Raw genomic sequence first — 15399 nt, forward strand, 5'->3', positions numbered from 1 at the left:
TAGTCGTCTATCAAACAACTATAATACAGATGCATGCGCATCCCCCTCTATGTAGTTCCTCTACTTATGTTTAAAGCAATTTATCTTTCTCACCAAAAAAAGAATATGATCACTTTTGGAACCCCCAATTTGAGTTTTTACAAATATAAAAATTAAACTCATTGGTTATCCATTTTTTAAGTGGATAATATGAATCTTATTCATATTTGACTCATTTCTAAGATGTTCATTATTCAATCTATTTTTTAGTGGATAATATGGATGAATAACTATAATTTTTTACCACCACTAGTCTATGTATGATTTTTTTTATTTACTGTGAAAATTTACATAGATTCAAAAGGTTTTAGCTTCCAGCTTCTCCACTTTTTCTTGTGTTCAACAATGTCTTGCTCCTCTTGACAAGAATATCTCTATTTTAGAAAGTAAAAAGGATATTTAGGTAACTAATTAAAACCAAAAAGACCAACTGAGATATAAACTTGTGGCTATTTACAAGCACCCGAAACTCCATTCTCAAATCTCTCTGGCTTAAATTCATTGGCATGTCGTCCCCATATCTTAGGGTCACGATGCAGTGTTGGGATCAAAGTCCACAAGCATACACCTTTTGGCACTACAATGTGACCAATCTGTGTATCTTCCAATGCCTCCCTTGACACAAATGCTGCTGGCGGATACAAACGCATCGCTTCTTGAATAACCATTGTCACCTTCATATCAAGTTCTAGTATTAGATGCAAATCAAAATTTTAGAGGACTTTAACTTTTATGCACGTCACCTAAAAGTAACTACAGGTAACTGTCCATTTATAACAAGTGAGACTTAGTAACCTGAAATACATCGATATTGTAAAAATTCTTTATGCAGTCAGTATATACAATTTCAAATGATTTTAGAATGATACAGAAACAACACTTCTTGAATGACCATTGTCACCTTCATATCAAGTGTAATTATTATATGCTAATCGTTGAGACATAAAAGTAATTAAAACTGCAGCCTCTCTAACGGTTTAAGTTTTTAGACCAGATGGTCACACAGTTCAATACAGATTAGTAATTTAGAATGATATGGTTGAGTAGTGAAGGATAAATGTGATGAGTACCATTTTCATTTTGGAGACTGACTCTGCATCTAGGACGCCATCGGAGCAAATTTGAGCCATTCCGTCACGTATACGAGATTGCCATTCTGGATGCAAAGCCAGAAGCATGAGACACCATGATGCAGCAACAACAGTGGACTCATGACCTGCAAAGTATATGTTCTTGCAATTGTCAACTATGAATTTCCTAGATGAATTCTCACCTACACTATCGTCGTTGATAGCTCCCTCGAGTATCGAATGCAACAAGTCTTTCTCATTTGAGGATGTCTCTAAGCATTCCCTTTCTCTTTCTTTCACTACTTCCCATATCAATGACTCTATCTCTTTCACTAAGTTCTCAATCTCCTTTCGCTGCCTACTTGGTAGAAACCTATAACATAGTCCAAATCCCAAATATTTGACGTTTTAGAAAAACACAAACTCGTTTAAGACATATGAAAATCTTAAAAGGCAGATAATATGGACGAGAGAGAGAAGGTATGTACCCTAATGTGGGAGAACCAAAGAGGACACTTTGGTTTGATATGATTTTCTAAAGGGTTCGAAGCTTTGAGAAAATCTTTTTGCCTTTGAAATAAGAGCTTCCAAAGGAAGCTCTTAAGATCACATCTGCTGAAAAACTTCTCAGATCCTCTCCCACGCCGATTTCCGCCATTTTACTCCCTTTCGCTTCAATGTTTTCATCCTATTTTCTTGTCAAAAGCTCAGCTGATTGCAACATCAGGCTCACCATCCCCTGTAAATTCATAGTATTCAAGTTTTATTTTTTCCAATCCAACCATTAATTATTCTATATTGGTAGTATTAAGTTTCTTTTTATTTTCTTTTTTTCGTCGATTACCTTGACCTTGTCCATGAAGAATTCGGGCGCTATAATTTTCCTCTGCATGGCCCAAATCTGGCCATTAGACCTCAAAATACCATTACCAAGCATAGGGGCAAGTCTTTTGGTGACATAAGAAGGCTTCCCTAAATCCTGGCTTTTACTTTGGTTCATTTCTTTTACTAGTTCCGGTTGGTTCACGTACAAATGTTGCTTGTTTCCTGTTGAATATGTATATATAAGACCTGCAGTTAATCACACCAGCAAAAAATTCAGTACATAAAATAAGGGCGTCAAAAATCAGTTATGTAGATTATTTCAATTTGATGTAGGCATTGGGGTTATTAGCCTCTGATAAATGATTTGAATTTTTAACTAACATATGAAATGAAACTTGTCTAACACTAATGGTTAAAATTCATAAAAGAGCTCTTGTCATAACCTAATCCCAAGGCAACTATTGTTCTCTATGGCATAGTAGAACTCACGGATTTGTTCCTCGGGCTGTGCTATGATCGAGCGCGCCCAAAGCGCGCGTACCATATGGGTTTGTGTTATATAGACCTTAAGCTCTTCAATTTCTTCTTCCAGTCGCATGTGGAATGCGCTTAAGGAATCATGTGCACTCCTTCAGAAATTTGTCAGTCTAGAAGCTTGTCAATCCTTCTCTTTGACCCGCAAAGAAAACAAAGAGGGTCATTTTCTTTTAAGAACATGGCTCGTTCATTCACTTGCTCATGATATTTCAGCTTCGCCAAAAGCGACGACGGGGGGGGGGGGGTCACAACTCTAATGTAACTATACAAGTACATGCTAAAAGTAGTAACAGTGAAGAAGCGCATGTTGTTACAATCAAACGGCGCGATGAGGAATCAAGAAGGGAAGTGCTCCTAACAGCCCTGTAGCCTCTCGAAGATAAGTACAGACGTCTCCGTATTGATCCACAAGATTCTACTAGACTTGCTCATGACACGTGAGACCTAAGGGAACCTAGTGCTCTGATACCATGTTGTCACGACCCAAAATCCATTAAAGGCCGTGATGGCGCCGGACACCTCGGTCAGGCAACATTTAATAATTAATTAAACTCTCATTTTAATATTTTTGAAATTTCCTTTAATTTAACTAATGAAAAGTAATCTTCACAGAATAAATAAAAGTGTTTACAATTTTTAATCCTGAATATCCCATAATCACCCCAGAACCCGTTGTCACAAGTGCATGAGCAATCACTAGGAAATCAAATGAAGTAAAATAACTGTCCGGAATACAAATTTGGACAGAAAGTAAATACAATACTCTGAAAGAGACTCTGCTGGTTACGGGTCGTCTCGAGAGATGCAACTCACCTAAGTCCACGTATCAACCATGCTATTACGCCCACTAGGCCACTAGAGATACATGTGCCTGTGCAAAAAAAAATGCACAACAAGTGTAGTATGAGTACGAAAATAACATTTACCCAATAATTATCCAGTCTAACCTCGAAGAAGTAGTGACGAGGGTCGACTCCGACACTTACTAGTGGTCTAATAATATCGGGTACAGTAATAAAAATGGACAAATATGAAACAGAGTAAATATATGGAATGAAAAAGTATAAAATATGTGATACCACTCCATTCTTTAATATTTTACTCAGGCTCTCAGCTAGCAAGTTCCCTCCATAACCAGAGCATATATATAGATACAGCGGATTTCATCAAGGAAGTTGTCATAACAAGAGCATATATATATATATATATATATATATATATATATATATATATATATATATATATATAGAAAATGTCGAGGTGTACGACCTGATCCAACATAAAAGTAAATTTTGCACTGCTAGAGGGTTGAGTGGCACGAACCATAGATGCATCTATTAATTTACCAAGGCGATCAGCCCGCTCCTACGAGAGTAGTAGAAGGAAATACCCCGCTCGCGAATCATACGTGCGACGCGGTCAAATATAGATTTAGAATTTCCCTTCTCGCGAATAATACATGCGACGCGGTCAAATATAAATTTAAGGGATTTTCCCGCTCACGAATCATACATGCGACGCAGCTACACGTAGATTTCTTAAGTTAATATAAGGTCCCTCAATTCTTTTTGAAAATACTCAGTTTAATGGAAACACATAAATTCTTAGATTCCTCAATTAAAATACCTTTCAACACAATTATTACGAAACTTCAATCTTATTTCTTCTCAGGGCAAACAATAACATCAATCAACAACAATATCAGCAAGTCATGATGTAGCCTAGGACTACCCGGACATAGGCATAATAGTAGCTACTCACGGACTATCGTCATCTCGTGCGTATGTTGCCCCCACAAATAGGAGCACTTATTTAATTATTTCACCTATGGGGTTAATTCCCTCTTACAAGGTTAGAAAGGAGACTCACCTCGCTCTGAAATTCTATAACTGTCACGACCCATTTTCTGAACAAGTCGGGACCGGCACCAAATCACTAAACATGACCGAGCGAACCATCTGCGCTTATCAAATCTATTATAACTTCAAACTTTATATTCCACAAGGCACTACTGTAACCAAATACTTTTAAATAATTAAAATAATTAAAATAAGCCAACTTTAAAAATTTATTCGTAGTAACCAACAAAATACTGCTAAGTTATTATAGAAAACATCTGAATCTTAACCCACCGACTATGTCTGTGAAGCCTCTATTGATAAACTGACGCACTGCTCAGGACATGAGATTTCCTGGCCAGTTCTCTAAATAAAAAAAGAAATAGCTAAATAAAAATGACTCTAAGGAATACTCCACGAACAAAAGTGGAGCTCACCAATAGCACTGAAAGAGAAGGAAGTCCTAACCCGTAGCCTGCTCGCCTGCAAAACCGGTTCCTACATTGTACCGCAGACCAAGGTAGGCTCCAAAAAGAGAACGTCAGCACCATCCATTGTACTCAGTGAGTCTCAACGACAGGGGACGAAACATTAATAACATATACATTACGAGGAAAGATTCTAAATGCATGTAAAACATAAAGCTTATAAGAACAATTCTAAAAATTGCATAATAGCAGTTTATGAATATTCTACAAGAAATTCTTTTCCTTTTCTTTCTTATTAAAAAATACTTCACTTTATACTTTGGGAGTTTCAACTATCCCGACTTAATTCTGTCTCAGTCACCGTTTGATCGGCACGGGTACGATCCCAACCTGATCGAATAGGCCCAATCCACGAGGTGCCACTCGCTTCATGGTTCTCAGCGCTCATGTATCACACCTTAGCATGGCTAAGTAAATTTCTCAGCAACGAGACCCTCGGCTCGTGTACTCCCTACTTTGGCACAAGTAGTTTCAGGAAGTCAACGCCTTGGTCAGGAACCTAGGCCTGGACGATGACCCCTTCTCAGAATAAAGGATACTCCCAAAAATCTTTTCTTTCTAAAACTTCTTCTTGTGACTTTTCAAGTCTAAATATTGTATACATACTCATACTAGTATCCTTAAATGTAAGGCATGACATAAGAATGAAATAAATATTCAAAAGTTTTTATAAAGATTCTTGATCCTTCATGAATTTTCAACATGAAAAATGACATATAAGAATAACACAAAAATCTGAAATTTAGGCACATATATCAAAATAATCATCTAAACTTTAGCTAGAAAATAATTATAAGCTAATAGGTATTTACTACTCCAATTAAGTATATATTAACTCTTTTATACAATTCATCAAATAGATTGTATGTGTGCTTTTGGGAGTTAAACCAATTTAGTAAAGGGTTATATCAACTCACCTCAAAACTTCTCGAGCCAATACGTAGGCCCCAATCCAATTGACACCAGTCAAACAATCGATTCTACAACAACCAGTGCATTTTAATCAATTTTAAAGTTTCACACCTAAACATCGAATTTACTGTTGATATAGAAGAAGAAGCGAATTAACTATTCAATTCTTACCTAATACTACTGTAGGGTAATTGACAATAGGGAATTTTATATACCCGAGTTCAAGAATTAGTGGTTTGTACAGAACCCTAGAATTTTCTTTTCGTTCCTGCGTGCCTTGCGATTGCTGCGTAAAGAGAACAACGTTCTATTTTTTTTTTTTTTGGTATAAGACTGCGTTCTATTATTTCTTTTGTTATAAGAATTTGCTTAAAGTCTTGAATTCCACAGCCCTTTATGGGCTAAGGCACGTCGCTCCCCCCCCCCCTCTTCGTTTTTTTCCTTTTTCTTGTTTTTTTTTTGTTTTTTTTAAACTAGTATTTAATCATACCTACTTTTAATAATTAATAATATTAAAATTATTAATATTCCCTAATTGTATATCCAATTATTTATAAATAGAGAAGTAACTCAAAATCAATCACAAGGGTTTACATCCGTACTAGCAGTATAATATAAGGGAAAAAAATTAATTATATATCTTTAGCGAGTGTTTAAACTTCTATAGATTTGAGGAGTGTTACAATCTTCCCTCCTTAAAAATATTCGTCCTCGAATGTTGTTAGGGCCTTATTCTTAAGCTAATAATCGTTTTCTTAAGTCATTGAACTTCTTAAGTTTTCTTAGCACTACTAACTTTCCCAAGGGACTCAAAATTTTGGCTAACTCCCTAAATTTTCAAAAATTTCGGCATAGTCTCCCCTGTACACCAACCACAACAAAATATACCATAACAAGGTATTCATAGGCACCATACACAGCTCATAAACTAATTAGTCACACTCCGGCAAGGAGGTACCACAATAACCAACCAAAATCTAAAGCACAATACTTCTACAAAAAAAGTAAATAACTTTAATGAACTAAATATACTATGGCATGACACTAAATTATTAAATAACTAAATATACTCTGACAGAAACTAAATTACTTCAACAACTATGTGTAATCCAGCAAGGACATAAACACATGCTAACTTATATTTAATAAATAAAATATAAATGTTAAGCCAAACCTAGGTTCACATACCTTGTTACTCAAATAAATATGGATATTTCTTCCTCATATCTTCCTCGACCTCCCACGTAGCCCCTTTTGAATCATGATTACTCCACAGAACTTTTACCGATGCTACATCCTTTGTTCTCAACTTTCTTACTTGCCTATCGAGAATTTCTATAAGTACCTCTTCATAAGTCAAGCCTTCTTTAATTTCTATGGTATCGGTAGGTATTATACGCGACTCATCATGAATGTACTTTCTAAGCATAGACACATGAAAGACAGGATGAACAGAGGACAACTCAACAGGCAACGCTAGCTCATAAGCCACGTTTCCGTTCTTTTCTATAATCTCATAAGGTCCAATAAATCTAGGACTAAGTTTCCCCTTCTTACCAAACCTCGCAACTCCTTTTATTGGTGAAACTTTCAAAAACACCTTGTCACCAACCATGAACTCTAAGTCACGATGCCTCTTGTCAGAATAGGACTTTTGACGACTCTAAGCCACTTTCAGTCTTTCTCTGATTAGTTGAACTTTCTCTAAGGCCTCACAAACAAACTCTGGACCAATCAATGGCACCTCTGCTGGTTCAAACCAACCCATTGGAGACCTACATCTTCGCCCATACAGCGCTTCATAAGGAGCCATACCAATGCTCGCTTGATAGCTGTTATTGTAAGAAAATTCTATAAGCGGCAAGTGATCATCCCAATTAACTCCAAAATCTATAACACATGCTCGCAACATATCTTCGATAGTCTGAATGGTCCTTTCTGCCTGACCATCGGTCTGTGGATAGAAAGCAGTGCTCAAATTGACCTTGGTACCTAATCTTTTCTTAAATGCCTGCCAAAAATATGCTGTGAACTGAGGACCTCTGTCAGATATGATTGAAACTGGAGTACTATGCAATCGTACTATTTCTTTGATGTACAACTATGCATACTGCTCTGCGGAATCTGTCGTCTTTACTGGTAGAAACTGCGCGGACTTTGTCAGTCGGTCTACAATAACCCAAATTGAATCATGCTTACGGTATGTGCGAGGTAGACCTACTACAAAATCCATATTAATCATATCCCATTTCCACTGTGGTATTTCTATATCTTGAGCTAGGCCACCGGGCCTCTGATGCTCGGCTTTGACTTGCTGGCAGTTCAAACATTTAGCCACATGTTCTGCTACTTGCTTCTTCATGCCTTTCCACCAATACAACTCTTTCAAGTCTAGATACATTTTGGTAGCACCTGGGTGGATAGAATACCTCGAACTGTGAGCTTCTTCCATTATGGCCTTCCTAAGCCCATCTACATCAGGCACACATAACCGATCATTCAACTTCAAAACTCCATCACTTCCTAGGGTGAAAGCAATAATTTCTTGTTTCTAACTCCTTCTTTTAACTTCACTAAGTACGGATCTTCGTCTTGCTTAGCCTTAACATGCGCAACTAAAGAGGATTGCTCTAAGGCATAAGCAACTATACCTCCTTCTTTGATCTCATCCAGTCTAATTCCATCATTCGCCAATTTTTGAATTTCTCGACCCAAAGTTCGCCTTTGCACTGCAAGATGGGCCAAGACATCCATTGACTTCCTACTAAGTGCATCTGCTGCCACATTAGCTTGGCCGAGTGATAAAGGATATTGATGTCATAATCTTTCAATAGCTCGAGCCACCTTGTCTGTGTCAAATTTAATTCCTTTTGCTTGAAAATGTATTGGAGGCTTTTGTGATCTGTAAACACTTCAGAATGTTTGCCATATCTTTAATGCAAACACCACTGCTGCAAGCTCCAAGTTGTGTGTGGGGTAATTCTTTTCATGATTCTTTAACTGCCTGGAAGCATAAGCAATAACTTTTCCATTTTGCATAAGAACACAACCAAGACCAACTCTAGAGGCATCACAATACACTGTGAACCCACCTGAACCTGTCGGCAAGGTTAACACAGGTGCGGTGGTCAACCTCTTTTTTAACTCTTGAAAACTCTGCTCACAAGCGTTTGACCACTGGAACTTAACTGCTTTCTGTGTCAACTTAGTTAATGGAGCTGCAAGTGAGGAAAACCCCTCTACAAACCTTTTATAGTAGCCAGCTAACCCCAAGAAACTCTTGATTTTAGTTGGCGTTGTCGGCCTAGGCCAATTCTTGGCTGCTTCTGTCTTTTGAGAGTCTACTTTTATGCCTTCACTAGATACCACGTGGCCTAAGAATGCCACTGACTGCAACCAGAACTCACATTTTTAAAACCTGGCATAAAGTTCATTCTCCTTCAAGGTCTGCAAGTCTATTCTGAGGTGTTCTACATGATCTTCCTTGCTCTTAGAGTATAACAAAATATCGTCTATGAACACGATAATAAAAGTATCAAGGAATGGCTTGAAAACTCTATTCATGAGGTCCATGAATGCAGCTGGAGCATTTGTCAACCCGAAGGACATCACTAGAAATTCATAGTGCCCGTAGCAAGTTCTAAAGGCTATTTTAGATATATCCTCTTCTCTGATTCTCAACTGATGGTACCCCGACCTCAAGTCTATATTTGAAAAGTACTTTGCACCCTGAAGTTGATCAAATAAATCATCAATTCTTGGCAGTGGGTACTTGTTCTTAATGGTAACTTTATTCAACTGCCGATAGTCAACGCACATTCTGAGAGACCCATCTTTCTTCTTGACAAACAGGACCGGGGCACCCCACGGTAAAACACTCTGCTTGATGAAGCCCTTGTCAAGAAGGTCTTTCAACTGTTCTCTCAACTCATTAAGTTCTGCTACAACCATCCTATAAGGAGGTATAGATATGGGCTGAGTGCTTGGCATTAGATCAATACCAAATTCTATGATTCTTTCAAGAGGAAGTCCGGGAAGGTCATCTGGGAGAACTTCTGGAAATTCTCTAACAACTGGCACAGACTGAAGAGCTGGTGGTTCTAATTCTGGATTAATAATGTGAGCCAAATAGGCGAGACATCTCTTACAGATCATTCGTTGTGCCTTAAGGTAAGAAATAACTTAACTACAAGCGATGCTGAACTACCCTTCCACTCTAAGACTTCTTTATTTGGAAATTGGAACCTGACTATCTTGGCACGACAATCTAACATGGCATAGCAGGATAACCAGTCCATACCCATGATCACATCGAAATCCACGATTTCTAATTCTATGAGATCGGCCTCGGTGCTGTGACCTTGGATTGAAAGAATACAACCTCTATAGACTCTTGTGACTCTTACTGACTCGCTAACTGGAGTAGATACTAAAAATGGCTCACTAAGTTGTTCCGGTTCTAGCCCGAGGTTAATTGCAAAGTATGGAGTCACATATGAAAACGTTGAACCTGGATCCATTATGGCATAAGCATTATGTGAGCAGACTAGAAGTATACCTGTAATAACTTCTGCAGATGCCTTTGCGCTCTGACGATCAAGTGTAGCAAACAAACGGGGTTTTCCTCCTCCCTGAGTAACTCGATCCGCACCTCTACCTGCCCCATGCCCGGTTTGATTATGAGAACCACGAGCCTGAGGTGGTGCAACTGCAGTAGCTGAGGAACTAGAAGGATGAGTTGATCCCCCACTGAAATTATGTCTCAACTTTGGGCAGTTGGCCTTTATATGACCAATGTCTCCGCAATGATAGCAACCATGAAACCCGAGCTTGCAATGACCTGAATGTTGCCGCTTACATGTTACACAAAGACCTTGTTGTTGTGAATGTTGCTCAGCATGACTCTGGCTATGTGAGGATGATGTCCTAAAATTTTGATTCTGGCGAGACTGATTTCCATAACTCTGAGTACGTTTGAAGGAAGACCCACCACGTGACTGATGACTGTACTGAGCTGGTGCTAGTGACTCCTTATCAGAGGAACCCCTTCCACCTCCACTGGATGTACCATTAAACCTGCCCGTTGTTCGGGCTTTCTTGTTTTGCTCTTTTTCTTCTCTCCTTTGTTGTCTGTCTTTTTCTAAGTGCTTTGTGAATCCCACACCTGAGGAGAATGCTGTCATCCCTATCGATGTAACTGATGTCGTATCCTTAATGTGGTGAGCGAAACTGGCAACAAACCTGCGAATCTTTGCTTTTTCTGTCTTAACCATGTGAGGAGCATGCTTAGCTAACCTTATGAATTCCATGTAGTACTCTTGCACACTTTTATTCCCTTGCTTGAGCTGTTCAAGCTCTGTAGCCTTAGCTTCCCTATCCTCTTCCGGGATAAAGTTAGCCATGAAGGCCTCTTCAAATTCTTCCCAAGTAGGCGGACCATCATCTTCATCTCTTTCCTTTTCCCACATCTCAAACCAAGCGCCGGCCACATCTCTAAGCTGGTAAGCAGCCAGCTCCACAACTTCATCATCAAATGCTTTCATCGCTCGGAGGGCTTTCTTCACACCCTCCAGCCACAACATTGGATCTTCATCAACTATAGAACCATGGAACACTGGAGGACTCAACTTCAAAAATTCATTCACCCTTGAGGACTCAGAATTGTTCTGTCTATTTGATTGAGGTGGAATCTCACCTCTTCTCTCGTTCTTGTTGGCCATGAAGGCTTTAAACATCTCCATAGCACTGTTGACTGCATTAAACATCTGACTGACCTCTGGAGATATAGCTGTCTGAGCCAGAGCTGCTGTTAGGGGCGGCACCGGATCTTGGGGTACTGGATCATCATGCTCCACCCCTTCTTCATGTTCAACCCAGGGTACTTGAACCCCCTTTGTGGATTTACCCTTCCTTTTCTGAGTTCGAGCCTTTTTAGTTCTGCCTTGAGCCACAATAGTAGCAATAGTTTCTTGAGCAGCATCCTGAGTGTCGGTGTCAGAGTTGCGAGTACGAGCCATTTCTGCGAGTTTTGGAGAAACGAATACATTAGATAATTTCTTAGAGGTAAGATCTACTGCACGATCTAAAGTATAAGAAAAATGAGACTTTTCCTAAATTCTTGTAGCCTCCTATTTATGAGTATGACGCGCTTCATACCCATAAACAAGACTTTATTAACACGGCTTCATAGACCCCTAGGACTCCATAAACCTGGCTCTGATACCAAGTTTGTCACGACCCATTTTTTGAAAAAGCCGGGACCGGTACCCAATCACTAAGCATGACCGAGCGAACCATCTGCAGTTATCAAATCTATTATAACTTCAAACTTTATATGCCACAACTTACCTTGTGATACTTGAAGAATATCTCCCCTTGAAGCTCTTCAAAATTGCCCAAACCCAATGAAAAATGGGAGAAATATGGTCAATTCCCATTTATAAAAACCCTCTCTGCCCGGCGACCATTCCGCACCTGTGGGTACACAAGCCGCACCTGCGAAAATTACCATCGCAGGTACGGTCTCAACTAAACTCAGCCACGTCCGCTTCTGGGGGCTAAATCCGCTCCCACGGTCTCGCTTCTGTGGAGCCCTGACTGCTCCTGCGGTCTCGTTTTTGCGGGAGCTGCGTCGCACCTGCGCCCCCAGCCAAGCCCAGTTCAATTCCTCATCTGCGATACCAAGGCCGCTTCTGCGGCTCCGCACCTGCGGCCAAAACCTCGCAGGTGCGGTTACACTAGATACCAACTGCTTCACTTCTTCTTCAACCTCCAAATTTGATCCGTTAACCATCCGGAATCCACCCGAGGCCCCCGAGACCCCGACCATCATACCAACCAATCCCAAAACATAATTCGGACCTGCTCGAGTCCTTAAATCACATCAAAAAATGTCGAAATCACGAATCACACCCCAATTTGAGCGTTATGAACTTTAGAACTTCAAACTTCTACATTCGATGCCGAAACCTCTCAAATCACGTCTGTTTGACCTTAAATTTTTCACACAGGTCATATTCGACACTACAAACCTACTCCAACTTCCGAATTCAGAATCCGACCCCGATATCAAAAGGTCCACTTCCTATCAAACTTCGCAAAAACCTTCAAATTTCTAACTTTAGCTAAATGACTCCAAATTGACCTACGAACCTCCAAATCCACTTTCAATCGCGCTCCCAGTACCAGAATCACCATACTGAGCTATTCCTAGACTTGGAATCCCAAACGGATTCGTGCGACAGTAACACATATTAAAGGGAAAACGCTTTCTACTAAAAAAATGCAATGGAAACATCTGAAGTGTTTCTCCCCAACTATTAACAAATAACATATATACTATCCTAAGTTCATTTTTCAAGTTTCTTTCCTCAGAAATATTCACATTTTTTCATATTTTATCACATCACTTTGCTCGTATTCTATCTGTTCATTAGAGGGACCACTGCTAGAAATCAAGGAAAAACCAACCAAGCCATACCGATCAACAAAAACGACCAAAAAACCGCCCAACACGGATAGAAACTACACAAAAAAATATTTTATATTTTTTTTTAAATTACATACCGACCAAAATTGGTCGGTATATTGGTCAAAAGGTTGACCAAAGTGGTCAGACTTGCTTAGTCAAAGCAACTTTTTGATTACCGACCAACTTTGGTCAGTAATGTTGTAACGACCAGGCCGGTCGTTTTATGAGTTACAACCTGTTTCCCCCGTTTCTACTTCATTATGTGTTGTTCTGCTGTATTTCGTTGTATCGTGTTGGATGGTTTGGGTTCGGAGTGGTCGTGGAGTGGAATGAGATACTTAGTCTCTTATTTAGAAGCTTAAGTTGGAAAAGTTAATCGGATCTTGACTAATGTGTAGAATATCTCGCATGTGAAATTTTATGGTTCGGATAGCTTCGTTAGGTGATTTTGGACTTAGGAGCGTGTTCGGAATGTAATTTGGAGGTCCATGGTAGATTTAGGCTTGAATTGGCGAAATTGGAAATTTGGCGTTTTACGGTCGGCAGTAGAAATCTTGATATCGAGGTCGGAATGGAATTCCGAAAATTGGAGTTGGTCCATTGTGTCATTTTTGACGTGTGTGCAAAATTTCAGGTCATTCGGACGAGGTTTGATATGTTTTGGCACCGTTTGCAGAATTCAGATGTTTGGAAATTCTTAGGCTTGAATATGAGGGTGATTTGGTCTTTTGATGTTGTTTTGGGTGTTCCGAAGATTGGAATAAGTTTGAATAGTGGTATATGACTTGTAAATAATTTTGGTTGGGGTCCCGAGGGCCTCAGGATTCATTTGGATGGTTAACGGAAAGATTAGATTTTGGTTTGAGCAGCTGAAGCTGCTGCTTCTGTCATTTCTGCACTTCCGGATTGGGGACCGCAGGTGCGAGGTCATAGAGGCGAGAGGGAGGCCGCAGATGCGGAGAATTGGAAGCTGAGGCAAATCCATAGGCGTGCACAAAGGACCGCACCTGCGAGACCGCAAATGCGGGTGTTGACCGCAGAAGCGGGATTTTTAGGGTTAAGTGAAACCGCACCTGCGATGGTTTTCCCGCAGGTGCGGCGTCGCAGAAGCGACTTGGATACCCAGATGCGGAAAACACTGGGCAGAAAGTATAAAAAGCCATCTTCGCGAATATCTGCCATTTCTTCACCATTTTGGACGAGCTTGGAGCTTAGGGCTATGATTTCAAGAGGGAATCAAGGGTTTTCAGTGGGGTAAGCCGCTTAAGCTTTAATATTTGTGTTTATGACGATTTTTCCATTGTTTAATCATTGATATTAGTGGAAACTAGGGAAGAAATTTCGGGGGATTAGGGCTTGAAATTGGAGAGTTTAAATTGGGGATTTGAGGGACCATTTGAGGTCCGATTTTGATGATTTTTGTATGTATAGACTCGGGAGTGAAAGGAATTTCTAGTTTTGTGATTTTTATCGAATTTCGAGATGTGAGACCAGGGGCCGGGTTTGAGCCAAATTCGTTTGGTCTAATTTGATAATTTTTGTATGGGTTTCATTCCTTTAGCGTATATTGATGATAATATACTAATTTTGGTAGATTCGGAGCATTTGGAGGCCGAATCGAGAGCCAAGGGCATCGCGAGTTAAAGTTTTGGTTCGGGTTGAGGTAAGTAACACTTCCAAACTTGGTTTTGAGGGTGCGAAACCCCGATCTATGTGTTCTATGATTAATATTATGGTGACGCAAATGCCAAGTGACGGGCGTGCACCATGAGAATTGTGGCCTGGATCATTCCATGGCACCGCTTAGTGACTCTTTCTTGCTGATACCTGTGTAGTGATTATGTGGTTAAGTTAATGAGCTGTAAATCATGATAATTACCATGTTAGGGCTTCGCGCCGATACTGTTGAGACCCGAGAAGTCATTTCTTGCTTTCATATCATTAGCTTCATTGATACTCTGTACTCAGTCTTGTTCATGCATATAACATCATGTCTCAGTCTCGGTTATTGTTATTTGGCATATCATATCAATGTTTCGGGCTAATATTATGGCATTGTGAGCCCGTGTGTCAGATTGGAGAGTGATGACTGAGTGAGGCCGAGAGCCTGATGATGAGTGATAGTATGGGATTGGGCTGCATGTCGCAGCGGATTATTGATTTTGCCTTCATTGGCTTGTTATAGTGCTTGGGCTAAAAGGAGCCCCTCCGGAGTCTAC

At 39.8% G+C, this 15399-nt stretch overlaps 1 pseudogene; it reads right to left on the minus strand.

Annotated features, from left to right (window-relative positions):
• Window positions 1-446: 446 nt before the first annotated feature.
• On the minus strand, window positions 447-7324 carry LOC109243198 (annotated as a pseudogene).
• Window positions 7325-15399: the final 8075 nt, after the last annotated feature.

The sequence above is a fragment of the Nicotiana attenuata genome, unplaced genomic scaffold, assembly GCF_001879085.1.
Source record: "Nicotiana attenuata strain UT unplaced genomic scaffold, NIATTr2, whole genome shotgun sequence".
NCBI lineage: Eukaryota > Viridiplantae > Streptophyta > Magnoliopsida > Solanales > Solanaceae > Nicotiana > Nicotiana attenuata.